Raw genomic sequence first — 15,112 nt, forward strand, 5'->3', positions numbered from 1 at the left:
AAGCTGTCTTAAGCGGATCTTTAAGTCTGGCCATGGGAGGAGAGGAGCAGCAGTCTAGAACAGAAGTCTGATGATGTGCCTGGCAGCTACAAGGTGGATGTCGGAGATGGTTGGCGAGGAACACAAAAATCAGAAAATGGTGAGGACAGAAAGCCCTGTGACTACAAAAGCCTGTTCTTCCAGTCCCTAATTGTACCTTGGGCTTCCAAAGCATCCGTGTCATTTTGTTGTTACTAAATAGCCATAATGAACAGGCACAAAATGGGGAACTTTAGTTCCTCTGGTGGTGAGGACAGCAATGTTTTCTTTCCACCGTCAGAAGTTACATTCTTTGCTCAATGATCAAAGGTCTCATGGCAGTTGAAAACTGTTGATGAACTGTAGATTTCAGGACTGAATGAAATGCCATAATGCAGGCTCTGTCAGTGGGTTTTGTAGTGCAATATAGTATGTGTTATACGCAGAAAAATAAATTGTGTAAGATATATATATAGATAATGTAATTTCAGTACACTTCGGACTTGTGCAGTTGGCAGCAGAGCTCAGACATGCCCTGAGTTAATTTAAATACAAATTACTTTCAAATGCAGTAAAGCTCTCAATTTTCTAAAGTTAAAAGGCATCTCCTGTACTGACTGACTGGTAGAACTTGCCACTTGGCAACTCCATTTAAAACTAAGCAGTTAATTTGGTTCAACTTTGAAATCAGGGGGGACTTTTTTTGTTTGACTCCACTGGGAAGAATATCAGGCTCTGCGAGTTGAAATTACATCCCTCCATCAATTCAGTAGCATTCAGCCCAGAGTATTCCCCTCCTGTGCTCATTTAGAATCAAATCTAACATGCAGAATTTTGAAGTTGTCTGTCAAAAAGCTCTATTCTGTAATTTTAATAAAAATCAAGTCCCGTTTTAGGAAATATGACATTACCATTTGAAATGAAGAATTGAAGGAACTTGGTTTTACTGCTTTTGTTTTAAAAGACATTTCTAAGGAGCATGAAAATATTCTGTGAGAAGATAAAATCAGGAATTTTTAATTCCACCTTTTCCATCTTTGATCCTTACAATTGACATTAACAGCTATTTTTTATGGATGAAATAATGCTGCACAGGAGGAAAATAAAAAATACACAAAAAATTAAAAGAGCTAGGTAAAGCAGTACAAAGTTTTATTTGTAGTGAGATAGGATGACTGTGTTTCTCACAGTAGGTACTGATACACCCCATGCTATTTTTTAAGATTTTCCTTTTGGAAAAAAGCAAGAGTCAGTTTTTTAATTAAAAATTAAGGTAGTCAAATAATATATAAGAATATAATTATAAGAATATCCTCCTTCCTTCTATTTTTAATCACTAGCCCTCAGATAAGAGTTGTAGGAGGCATTCAGTTCCTCCTCTGTCCTTGAGGGACCCTTGAGGGCTGGCTTCCTGTCTGTCAGGAGGCTGCCATACCTATCACCTCCATCCCAACACTTCCTAAGGTGAGTAGGGGGAAGAGCCACAAACAGCATTTCAGTTTTTCAGGCAGTTTCTGGTTTAGTTGCAAACACTTGAGCAATGTTGCAAAACATCACTTGCAAAATGAGAATTGTCAGAGTCCCACAGTGCTGTCCTGGCAGGGTTCTGCCACAATTGGTGTTTGTCACTGTGCTTCGCTCAGAGAAATGCTGCAAGCAAGAAGACTGCCCCAATTACTAAATGGAAGGAAGTTAGGACCATGCTGCTGATTCAATTGCTTTGTCAAATCTGTGGCAGTGCTTATTTATCATGGGTAGATTTCACTTCATATAATTGTAAGAAAATTAGGAAGAGTTTTTCAGAACTTGATAAATTTGCTTACATCCTTGTTCAGGATCTATGAAGCAATTGTATCAGGGGCAAGGTCCCTGCTGTCAGAGTGTGGTACCAGTTCTGTGTTGTGCCCACAGGTAGCTGCTGTGTAGAAACACAGTCTGTACAACAGATTAATGCAAACAAGACTGTGCTAATGAAGAAGTGCTAGACAGTAAGAAAAGCCTGCCTTCTCAAGCTCAATTACCTTCTCCAGCAGAGACTTCAATTTCAGAAATTTAGGCTATGCATTTTCTTTTCCTCCCTGCTATCTCCCTGCAACTTACTTGTGAATAAACATAAGCATTTGCTCTCAGGCAGCTTGGGCTGTTCCACAAGCAACATCCATTCATAAGCTGTGAGCTGAAAGGCAGTTGGATCTCTGCTTTAAGGTTAAACAGTATGGCAGGGTACTCTTAAGCTGAATTTTAAGTGGCATGAAGGTCAGAAGGAAAACTGAAGTTGCAAGGATACACATTAAACCCAGAATAAAAATATGGCAATGCATCATCTGCAGTGGTGAGCAGCTGGACCTCTTGTCCCATTCTGCCTGTCTTTTCCTCCAGGTAGTTGTCAGCAATGACACTTCAGTCTCACAGTGTCTCAAATAGGTTAAGTTTCTGGGCTCAGCTATCCATACTCCCACAGCACATGTGGTGACGAGGGGAGGGAGCGTGCCTTGGTGCAAGAACTGGTTGCTCACACTTTGAAGCACAGTTAAGGAATGTGTTTGGTCGAAGGAGCTGAGCAATATGCATCCCCCGTTCCTGGGGGTGGGGAGTAAACAACTTTAACTTCTCAAAGGAGTAACCAGATAAAGGGCAGACTCTGCACCTTGGAGCACTGCTCGGTTTACCAATGTGGTAAGAAAAGCCTGTCTGGAACTCGTTAGGGCAGGAAGATGAGAAGCAAGGGGGAAGTAATTTTCTCTTTCCTCACAGTCCAAGTGCAGATTGTGGAGCTGTGTGTTGACAGCCAGAGAGGGAAGCTAAAGAATGCTGGAGTTTTCCCTCTGGACTATTCTGAAATCACGAGTGCCCAAAGGATGAAGTATCCTACAAAAGATAGTTGTGTCTATTTTCTTTTATAAATCATTATTGCTTGGTCTAAAATACAGGAGCAGCCCTGGGAAGAGGAACCTCTGACATTACTTTGTCCACAACAACCCCATGCAGCACTACAGGCTGGGCACAGAGTGGCTGGAGAGCAGCCAGGCAGAGAGGGAGCTGGGAGTTTGGATTGACAGGAAGCTGAACATGAGCCAGCAGTGTGCCCAGGTGGCCAAGAAGGCCAAGGGCATCCTGGCCTGTATCAGGAACAGTGAAAGGAGGACTGGGGAAGTGATTCTTCCCGTGTACTCAGCTCTGGTGAGGCCACACCTTGAGTACTGTGTCCAGTTCTGGCCCCCTCAGTTCAGGAAGGATATTGAAGTGCTGGAGCAGGTCCAGAGAAAAGCAATGAGGCTGGTGAAGGAACTCAAGCACAAGTCCTGGGAGGAGAGGCTGAGAGAGCTGGGATTGTTTAGCTTGGAGAAGAGGAGACTCAGGGGAGACCTCATCACTCTCTACAACTCCCTGAAAGGAGGTTGTAGCCAGGTGGGCATCAGTCTCTTCTCCCAGGGAACCAGCAGTAGGACAAGAGGGCATGGTCTTAAGCTGTGCCAGGGGAGGTTCGGGTTAGGTATTAGGAGGAAATTCTTTACAGAGATGATGATCAGACATTGGAATGGGCTGTCCAGGGAGGTGGTGGATTCTCTGTCCCTGGAGCTTTTTAAGATGAGACTGGATGTGGCATTTAGTGCCATGGTCTAGTAACCACGGCAGTGTTGGATCAAGGGTTGGACTTGATGATCTTGGAGGTCTTTTCCAACCTGGTATATTCTGTGATTCTGTGATTCTACGTGCTCAAAGGGCTTCAAGGTCATCTCACAAACTCTCTTGCATTCTTTTGCACTCAGAGAACACGACTAAAGGAGGAGCCCTAGGTCACACTAATCACAGATACTTCTTCCTGAAATATAGTGCCTGAACCTCTGAGGCTGAAGGAGCTGAGATTCCCCTCGACATGGGGGAAGCTACTTTTCTGCTAGCCAGGATGTGTGAGTGTGTGACGTTCACACTGGTCAGTCAGGGCTCAGCATTACCTTGTTCTTTAAGAGAACACACTGTAAGTGCCTACCCACCAAAGAGGACTCTGGGATGTGTGTCCACAGGTTTTAAAAACCATCACCTGAAGCTATGCAGGAAGGACATAGGCTCTCAAGGGGGCTGTGTGCTCATGACCTCAGTGCTCATTCCTTCACTGACTACTTCTATATGTCCATTTGCTTCTCTCCCTGGGAAATGTGTATGCAAATTGTGCAGGGAGCCAAGTCACCTGATGCAGAGGCCTTCTCTGTGAGCCAGGCACCTTGAGCTAGGCTTACATGATCTGCCATTCCTTATAGGCCTTAAACAGTTGTCTGCTTGGAAAGTCAGGAAATTTTATTCAAATTATAACTAAAGTAGATTAGCTAAACCATGTTAAAGCTAAAACATGTTATGTTCATGTACTCATTCAGGATTCCTGCTTTTTCCATTTAGCTTTGTTTGCTGAGATAATGAATTAAAACAAATCAAATTAAGTTTAATTCTGAACAAGAATGTCCAGTGTTTGCGTAGGGAGTTATGTAGCTCTAATAACTTAAATTTCCATATGTAGCTGACACATGAAATCTAGTCTGAAAATTTCTGCATAGAAAAGCCTCCAAAAAATTTGCTATGTATTCTGGGATTTGTACAAAATCTGAACAACTTTTCTCACTCTTAACGTATTTTTTGAACTGGGATTATAGGCTAACATTGCTCTAGTCCAGGTCAAATTCCCAGTAGGAGTTGTAGCTGCATATCTACAGGAAACCCCAAACTAGAAAAAGCAGGACGAGAAGAAAATGTAACAGTACATCCTCATTGAGCTTCGTGGTCCTCAGCATTGGTACAAATACACTATCTCATATGTGAGGCATGACATGCCTTCTGCCCTTCACACAATATCATGCCATCCTTCTGCTAGCAACCCTCTGCTGAACTGCATTCCCACAGGCCAATCACCACCCTGCTGCCTGGAGGAGGAACAAGCACAACGAAGAAAAATAGGCAAAAACAGGCTGGTAGAATGAAACTGTCATGCAGGGGCTGTGATCTGTAACAATTGGCAACATTATCTACATGTTTGTGGGTAGGGGTGACTCAACTTTTTCCTTATTATTGGTGCATCAGGCATTTTCTGTCTGAAACAACTCCATTTTTGTCTAAATTTACCATACGTGTATCCTTTCTGCATTCACTCTTTACTCCAGTTTGGCTAGCTGCATGCTTAGAACTTTCATTAAACATTCATGAAAACTTTTGTTAAGATTTTACCTGTCAGATGCTTTTTTGTCTCTCGTAAACAGCTGTCACTGAAATACTGTTTCAGTGGTTAATTTGAAGTCTTTCTGATTCATTTTTACTTCCTGTTCAAATGTTTGCAATTTGAAAGTAGTCTGACAATGAGCAGAACCTTAACTCTATCAGTAAGGACAAAGATATCTGGCTGGGGTTGTTTTTTTTCCCTATCTCAAGGTCCTGATGAACACTAAGCAGCCCAGAGCAGAGGCGTGTCCCAGAGTGTAGTGAAGTCAATACACTGGCTGCTGCAATGAGCTGCAGAACAAGACTGTTTGGGACTACATTCGAGGAGGCACTTAGGCATCTAATTCCCGAATTATGTACTTAAAATACCTTCATCAACCACCACGCAATCCTGGAAGTGCCTAATTCCATAACCACCTACATTGTCAGGTTTGTTGTTCTTGGGGTTGCTGTGGATGCACTTTGCACCTCCCCCAAGGTTGCTCATGTCTTTGTAGGGTCGGGCTGCTCATTGCTTGAGGTACAGCTAAAATTCACCAGCACATAACTGGACATTTCTCTGCCCGAGTTTCTTAGAGTTGTGATTGTTGTGCTAGAGGCCATCTGAAGGAGAGGAAGGTCTAGATTAAAGAGCATTTCAGTGCCTGTAAGATGAATACTGACACCTCTTTTTTAAGTATCTGGTCCCTGAGAGCAGTGCACAGAAACTGAAGCCTTAAACTGGGTTCAGTTTTCTATGATTGACCCTGCAGGCTTTCCTCTGGAAAGAGGGTTCATGGCTGCAGAGGGCTGAGTCCCAAGACTGACATGCCGAGGTTGAGATCCAATACCTACTAGCTAATCCAAGAGCCTGTCTCTAGGAATTCAGAATACAAAGTGCATTTGCATTTACACTCAGCTAGAAATGCTAGTTATTTGTTTTGTTTTAAACTACCTTTCACAGAATCACAGAATTGTTAGGGTTGGAAGGGATCTCTGGAGATCATCTAGTCCAAACCCCCTGCCAACGCAGGGTCACCTAAAGCAGGTTGTACAAGAACACGTCCAGATGGGTTTTGAATGTTTCCAGAAAGAGAGACTCCCTGACCTCCCTGGGCAACCTTTTCCAGTGTTCTGCCACCCTCAACATGACGTTTTTCCATAAGTTGAGGTGGAATTTCTTGTATTTTAGTTTATGGCCCCAGCTCCTCGTCCTGTTGCTGGGCACCACCAAAAAGAGTCTGGCACCATCCTCTTGGCACCCACCTTTGAGATATTTATATGCATTAATGAGATTCCCTTTCAGTCTTCTCTTCTCTAAACAGGCCCAGATCCTGCAGTCTCTCCTCATATGAGAGATGCTCCAGATCCTCATCATCTTTGTGGCCTGCACTGGACCCTCTCCAGCAGCCCAGAAATGGACACAGCACTCCAGATGTGGCCTCACTAGGGCTGAGTAGAGAGGCAGGATCAGCCCTCTTGCCCTGATGGCCACATTCTTCCTCATGCCCCTAGGATACCACTGGCCCTGCTGGGCACAGGGGCACACTACCAGCTCACAGTCAACCTGTCATCCACCAGGACTCCGAGGTCCTTCTCTGCAGAGCTGCTGTCTGGTAGGTCAGCCCCCGACCTGTGCTGGTACTTCGGGTTATTCCTCCCTCAGTGTTGGACCCTACACTTGCCTTTGTTGAACCTCATTAAGTTTCTCTCTGCCCAATTCTTCGGCCTATCAAGGTCCCACTGAATGGTAGCACAGACTTCAGGTGTATCAGCCACTCCCCCCAGTATCATCAGCAAACCCTTTTAGGGCGCATTCTTTGGATTTAAATTGAACGTAGGATTAATCTGAAAAAAAAAATGTGACTAGATGGCAAGACTTCTTTCTTTTCAGAAAGCATTCAATCAAACGAGAAAATACAAATCATGACATGTCAGAGTTGTGTGTGAGTGTGTGAGCTGTGCAGCCCTGGGGAAGCCCATTCTGCTTTGTGGATCCCCGGTGTACTCAAAGAGAGTTGGGAACTTGCAGGCTGAAGGTACACTGGTTTTATACACTTGAGATTGAGTAGCCACTGAGCATAGTGAAGTTTGATTCACATTTCCATGCTACCCACCTCATATTCCCAAGCCGTGTTTTGTTTCAAACCACGACATCACATGAGTTTTAGGTCCATGCTTTGAGCCACTATTTGGTCCTGAGTTATTCTGTGTGATGGCTGAAATGACCCTCATGCATGACTGGTGGAGTGCCTGTGCAGGCTGCATGGTTCTTCACAGGGGTTTATACTCAGCAAACAGAGAAAAAAAAAAGACTTTTTTTTCCTACATTTGACATTTATAATAAATAGAATGTCCTGTTGTATGCACTTTATAGGATCAGATTAGCTCCCACTCTTTCAGTCCTGAGAGAGCAAACATTTGTGTCATTTTTTAATCATTTCCAAGTTCACATTTTTCATAAGTTCTGAGTCAAGACTTTTTAAAATTATCTCTTAGGCTTCAGAGGAAAGACCCATAAATGAAGTCATTAGTGTCAAAGTTGTTAGCAGGTAAATATTAGAATTGCCAAGTACAGTATGATAGCAAGAAAACAGCCAATATTGCATGTATGAAATATGGTGATCCTGCGTTGTGCTAGCTCAGGCAATAAGTACTTCCGAAACCAGTGACCAAAATTTTAAGTATCACAATTATTAGGAAACCAGACTGAATTAGGGTAAAACACATATTGCAACACAGTCTGATTTCTCACCTTCTTCAAGATATGCATTTTTAAAGATAATACAATGTTAATTATTGGCACATTTTGTGTTGGCCTCTATGCCTGTGTCCATGCTTGCTGGTTTGGGTTTCACTGAGCAACAGCAGCAGGTATCTGCTTTCAGGTTTGAAGACAACAAACAATAAGCACAGTTGCTCAGCTCTTGAGCACATTTGTTTATAAACATGTGTTAGGAAAGTGGTATCCTTCACTGAAATAAAAATATTCAATTCCTGTTGACAGCAGGATCTCCCAAATGTGATTTGTTGGATATTTATTTCCCACACTACTGGTAGGCAGCAGATGTATACATTTCCATTACTGACAGCTCCCTGAAAAGAAAAAAAAAGAAAATAAAAGAAAAACAAACAAACACACACAAAAAAAGGTTTAAATGAGACCATAATATGCTGAAGCATCTCTTCACTTAGGCTGTAATTTTTTGTGTTAACTAGGATTCTAAACATCATGTCAGTATACCTATACCCCTGGTCCAGTGCTGAATATTTATGTCATTTTATCATTCTTTCCAGCTAATTGTTTTGCAATTAGTAGTCTTGGAAGTAATGTATTTTTTCTCTTATCATACAAGCTGGAAAAGTGCCCAAAGCACATTAGCTCATCAGCCAACCATTTGTACCTGCTGCTCACTATCTGCTACTGCTAAATACATGCTAATGATGCTATCTGAGCCTTGAGAGGACCAGGATGAATTTGTAAATTGTGCCCCTGCCAGGAAAATGATTGCTACTTAAAAAGATGACAAAGGAAGCAGCTGCTTTTGGATGAGATGGGTCACCACATTATATATTACTCTAGAGTAATAAATTATATTTTTGGTCTTGAATTCATTTTTTGGAAGCATATGATTATATGGCAACTATAGCATGGGAGAAACCTTTCAAAGTCTTTTGAGGTGGAATAAAGAGGCAGTATCAGATTTATTATTTTTTAACAGACTGATGTTTAAATACACACAAATCCATTATTGTGTGACATTTTTAGAGGTCTTTTCACACATTGTGTTGTAATTAAAAAACTGCAGCTTTTAAATATTTCATAGAGGGTTTTTTTCCCTTTCTTAAGTTACTAATTACAAGGGTCTTTTTAAGAACAGTGAGCAATGTTCAGTATGTCTGAATTACATATGTTTAAAATATATCAAAAGCAATGGAATGAGAACAAACCAAGTTAATTTGAAATTCCAGTGTGGTGTAAAATAATGCAGCCTCTGTTAAGTATGTTTGGTATGAAAGAACAATTTAAGCCAATTGTAAGTACAGCTGGAGTTTGAATTGTTTAAACATTTTTGAAGGATGATTAAGACATGGAAACAACTGGCTGAAAACTTGGGTCCTGCGTTTGACAAAGATGCATAGAGGAGTTGAACTGAGGAGTAGAGATGAGAATAATTTTGGAAAGCACTGTAATTCCACTTTCTTTAGTGTCAGAGCAGGCAATGCCCTTCCAAAGTGCTTTTCCATGCACTATCCTATCACCTCAAACTAAAACAGGAAGAGAAGAGGTGAAGAGAATCAACCAGACACACAGAGTGGGTATTTTGGTAGTCCCCTTGTGCAGTTGGTGATGGGCATTCCAGGGCATGGACATTGCTCTGCCCTTGCCTGACCTCTGGGCTCAGCACCTCCCAGTGCCAGGGAGTGCCACAGGCTGTACTGGGAGGCAGAGTCCATGATGGGGAGACCCCTGCAGGGGTCTGAAAATGAACCAGAGTGTTGTCCAGGCCCAGAGCTGGTGAATCACTGGATTCTGGGCCAACATTAGGTACAGGGTTCTGTCTTGTGGGAAGGCCAGCAAACAGCACTCTAGTTTTTTACACCCTGTTCCCTTGAAGTGTTCAAAACATGCTGGATCAGTCAAACTGATCAGACAATCTGGTAAAAACCAAAATCTTAATAATTTTTGAATAAGTCACAGAATTTTCTTTCATATGCTAAACCATTGGTAATAGAAACTTTTGAATTTGTCCTTGCTAAGGATGAAACAACATGAAAGAACCTTAAAATATTTATATTTAACCACAAAAGAACACTCATCCAAAAACAATGGCCAAAATTACGTGCAGGAGATGTGACTAAGAAACTCAAAAACATCTAAAGAGGTAAACTGAGGACATCAGGTTCTGCAGGGTGTATTGCAGCCTCACAAACATCCCAGACCATGAGAGTACAGCTTGGATCATCTTAGCAATAGAAGCTATGCTTAACCTCTTTTAGAGAATACTGACATTCACCATATGAGTTTTTGTACAACCCAGCAGCTTTAAAAGAAAACCTGAGCTTTCCCAGTCTCTGCACAAACACATGGCTGGAAGGTGACTGAAATGTTTGAGTGCTGTGTGAATCTATGGCTATTAGAGAGTGACTATGGAAATATAAGTATTTCCAGAGACAACACCACTTTGCTGTGTAACCCTGTAGCCTTGTGTCACCAGAGAAGAGGGAGAGGTTTATCCAACCTTTAGTGTGGGGAGGTTTTCTCAACCCTTAGTAATTTATTTGTCTGTCAGTGCCCCAGGAAAGCTGAGACCCTTACGTTCACCAGTCTGTCAGCGTCCCATAAGGGGATCCTTCACTGAAGAGATTCACTGGATAGGAAGGTGATTCGATTGCCCATTTCAAGGAGGCTGAGGCAACAGCATAAGGGAAACCCCTCAGCAGGCCTTCCCATCACATTATCCACCAGCAACTGCTAGCACCTATAAAGGACTCACTCTAGCAGTTTACAGTCTTTATTAACATAAATTGTGACAGGTTAATAAGGTGCAAGGGTTGTCAGTGACAGTATCTGACTGCAAAAACATGTTTAAAGCAATCTGCTCTACTATAAACCAACACCAGCTCTAATCCTATAGCGATATTTAGCATGCATAAAGTATGGTTCTTACCCAATAGGGGTCCTTATGGTGGGGGGAGACGAGTTCAGCCCCTTGACTGATCCCAGCAGTTTCAGTGGAGTCTTCCTCAATTTTCCCTCTACCCTTAACTTATTTTTATACTATCCCTTTAGGTTTAGGTGGAGCTTGAGTGACTTCAGTCTTAAGTACTTTTATCTCTGATTGATATAGAATTCTCTCTCTTTGCTTCTCATGCCTAATGGTGGTGGTTGTATCTTGGCATTTGAGGAGAGGGATTTCAGCTCAGCTGAAAGAAATGTTGCTCAGCTGCTGCTCTTCGTCTGTCTCCCTTGGTTGAGAGGTGCTATGTGGTCTTATGGACTACAAATACCACTACATTCCCCTCCCTGCAGGGATGTCTATGGAAGGAGTCTGTGGGGTCTCCACTACACCCCACCCTTCATTCTATCCCCTATAATGCATGCTTATTCCTGTATGTGGAGCATGTCAACCACATTCCATCCAGAGAGTAGCAGCTGCATTTTACCCTATAATTCTTCGTCTTTTCTAATTTTTTAACCCCAATCATCTTCCAAAACCCTGCAATGCAGCATTGCCTTCCAGCAAGAAGCTGTGAGCTCTGCAGTGAGCTTCCAAGGCCTCAGGACTGGGACTCATCAAGCTTGATTTGTCTGAAGGCCTCCTAACTTGCCTGCAGCTCTGTTTTACTTTGTTTAGCCATGAGAGTGGTTCCTCCAATTAGCCAGGTGTCTGTGACTAATTCATTCTGCTTTTGTTTATCCTTGCATGGGACAACCATCATTTTATATAGCTGGCAGTAGCAAGCAGTGCTGCTGTGTTGAATGAGATGTTTAAGACTGACACATGATGTAGGGCAGAAAAATACAGACCTGGTAAAACAGCAGAGGATTTGAGAAGCGGAGATACAGGGTGTGTGACAAAAGCCTACTGGGACAGAGAGATAAGAGATGAGTCACAGCCTTGGCACTGCAGACTCATCAGTTGTCCATTTTAGCAATATGGATTCGAATCTGGACAAAACTAATTTTAGAGATAACAAAGGAAACAAAAAAAAAAATCAAACATACATAAACGGTACCACACATATATTAAGTACATTTGTAACATGAAGCTGTAGACCATCAAAGAAAAAGAAAGGTACCAAACTGTGTTGGAAAACAAAGGGGAAAAAATTATCCCAAGTGCATATTGGTGAAGGAAGAAAAATCAAACACCACAACCATCACATTCCTCCCAGTGAGGGACTCCAGGGGCTTATGGTTGACACTGTTGTCCTCTCCAGCTGTCTGAAGTTCCTGAAGGTCCAGAGAAGAGTGAAAGAGTGAGCATACATCCAAGGAAAGGGATAGAAGCTAATAAATATATGCCTGACAATTTTATTATTGCTATTAATAAGACTTTTTCTGTACAGAAGTGCTCTAACTGCATTACTAGTCTCCATTTTCCTGCAATAATAACATCTGCATTCTTGAATTGTAGATTAACTAATTATTCTTGAGTTAGACTGTTAAGATTTTTTGTTACAGTGACAATAAATTCTTGGATTTATTTTTATGTATGTGTCATGCTTTCTCTTAGACCACAAAGAAGATTTTGAGCAGAATGGTGTGTTGTCTCCCACGCAGAAGGAAAAGAAATGTTTAGTGGCATCTCAGTGGTGCCTAAGCCAAGGCAGACCAGCACTCTGAGCTCATTGACGCAGTACTGACTCTGACTGCATGGCTACACTGGAGCTAGCACCCATCAAAAGTTATTTGCCAAGTCATATTTTTAATTTGTAAATTCTTTTGCAGACACTATTTCCTGAAGAAACAAGATGTTTTCAGTCATGAGCCATCCTGGAAAGTCATGACTGTTGCTCAGTTTGGGGGCTGTGGGGTGAGCCCCTCCCTCTCGTTGAGTCCTGCCTGTCCCACTCCTGGCCCAGGTCAATGTCTTTGATCTATCTGGTTTATACCTACATCTGGCCATTGACCTGGACCCATAACAGAGTAAAAGTCACAGGAGTAAAGAACACATTTAACTTCAATAATGTTGGGAGGTAAGCAGACATAATAATAACCATGTCAGTCCCTGTCTGCAGGAATGGGAGGACAAAGATTTTTCAGCTGTGGAAGACACCTGACCTTGATCTCAGATGTGTTTTGTCTGTTACCTGGTTCTGCCTCAGGAGCTGTTGTCCTCAACATTATCTCAAGATAAAAATATGACTTTCTTACCAATAAAGGCACCATGCTGAACTCATCTTTGGGTCACCAGAAGGAAATTTTGACTGTGTCTGAAAGACTTGCACCTCCATTTGGGAAATGATGTGATTATATATTAAACACATATTATATATTCAACTGTGAAAAATACTACTGGGCAGCCACAAGCATCAGAGGACCAGAGCTCTGCTTGAAATGTCAGGGAATGGTGGAAAAATCCTTACAGCTTTGGCAGAAGGAGATGGATGTGGGAAGAGAGGTTTTCATTTCAGATACCATCTAATGGTAGTTTTACCAGCAAATAACTGTATATCTATATTTTTAAAGGCAGGTTTGCAGCCTAATAAAACTACTACTGCTGTCTATCGAGAATTGCTGTGCTTGTGGGAGTGCCATATGATGAGCAACTTGCCATAAGGAAGAACTGTGCTACCACACGAAGCGAGGGCTTTACTCAAATGCATCAGGTCAGATTGCTATAGGTACATGGATATGAGCATGTGCATGTGTAGTAGCAGCAAAAAAAGTTTGCAATGAAATTAACCTTTATATTGTATTGCCTTTTCCGTTGTCTGAAATATCAGGGCCATGATTTCAAGTTACGAATGCCTGTGTAGCTACATACACAGCCTTACATTCACATCTATTCTCTGCACTTTGACGATAGCTGCTTGTGCAAAATAAACCCTCATGCATAATAATCATCACCAGCAGATGTGCAACATTCAGACTACTGACTGCTCCCAATGAAATATCCTACAGCATATCCACTGCACAGATCAAGTCTTCTATTTATTCTCTTCCAAAAACACATAGTTTAAATCTTGTACTGATTTGCAGTTTCATAGATTCAGAAGTTAATTACACCAACGTATACATCTGCCATATGTTCTGTACACAGTGCTTTGAGAAAGTACCAGTATTAACAGCAGTACCTTGAGAGTTTGAATTGAGTGTCGTGGATTTTGATGTATTTCTCAAAAACATCCACTTGCACTAGGATTTAATGCAAAGGACTAGAATACATGCCATCTAGCCTGAAATGTGTCATAATTTGCATCTGTCTTGACTTTAGAAAGATTTAGTCTCTGAATTTCAAGTACCACATTCAGGCACCTTTTGAATAGTTTGAGAGATGGTGACCCTGTCTGGATTGGAGGGCAGTTTGATTGACTTGTTCAGGGACACGCACCAACAGCATGAGAGACCTCTTTCTGGGTCTCCACAGCCGGCCAGCGATGGCCAGAGTCCTTAAAAGACTGACACTAACAGTTTATGGAATAACACTTCTTATTAATATAATGGAAAATCATGGCTCAAAGATTGCCGGTAATGGTATCTGACTGCAAAAATATACTTAAAGTGATATACAGACAAATTCTGATCCCAAAAAACACCTAGCTCAAGGTAATCATTCAGCACACAGAGTATGGTTCTTATCTAATCGGTGTCCCTAAGGGGGACAAGGCAGATGATCATTGAAGTCCAACTCTTGGTCCTGCACAGGACAACCCCAAGAATCATATCATGAGCCTGAGAGTTGTCCAAGTCTTATGTGGGATAGTATGCTGGATTGAGAAGTTGATATGCCATTCCAGAAAGATACAACTGAGATGTATAATGGTATGAAAGATGTTGTGGTGAAAACAGACTATGCCTTATCATTTCACTTCATTGCGCTGGTGAGTTACCCTGACTTTGAATTCATAAAGGTTTGTACTAATTGAGTGGATATCAAGGAAATGAGGACTCAATAGCGGCCTGTTGCACACATGCACAAACAAAATTTCTTTAGAAGCAACAGCTCTCCAGGGCCAAATGCACATCTGAAGTATGTTTTCTTGGATTGAAGGCAGTCCAAAAAAAATCCAGATACTTCTTCAACAATGCAGAAATCGCAGGCTCCACTCAATAAGCCTGATTTTGCTCTGTTATGAGTTGCTGTAAGAAGGGAGCAAATCTGCTCCTGGTGAGGTAACTGGGTTGTAAGAACTGACTCCAGTTCCAGAAGAGTGTCTGTAAATGAGGGCTATAACTGAA

Source organism: Pseudopipra pipra, chromosome Z, assembly GCF_036250125.1.
Source record: "Pseudopipra pipra isolate bDixPip1 chromosome Z, bDixPip1.hap1, whole genome shotgun sequence".
Taxonomy (NCBI): Eukaryota; Metazoa; Chordata; class Aves; order Passeriformes; family Pipridae; genus Pseudopipra; species Pseudopipra pipra.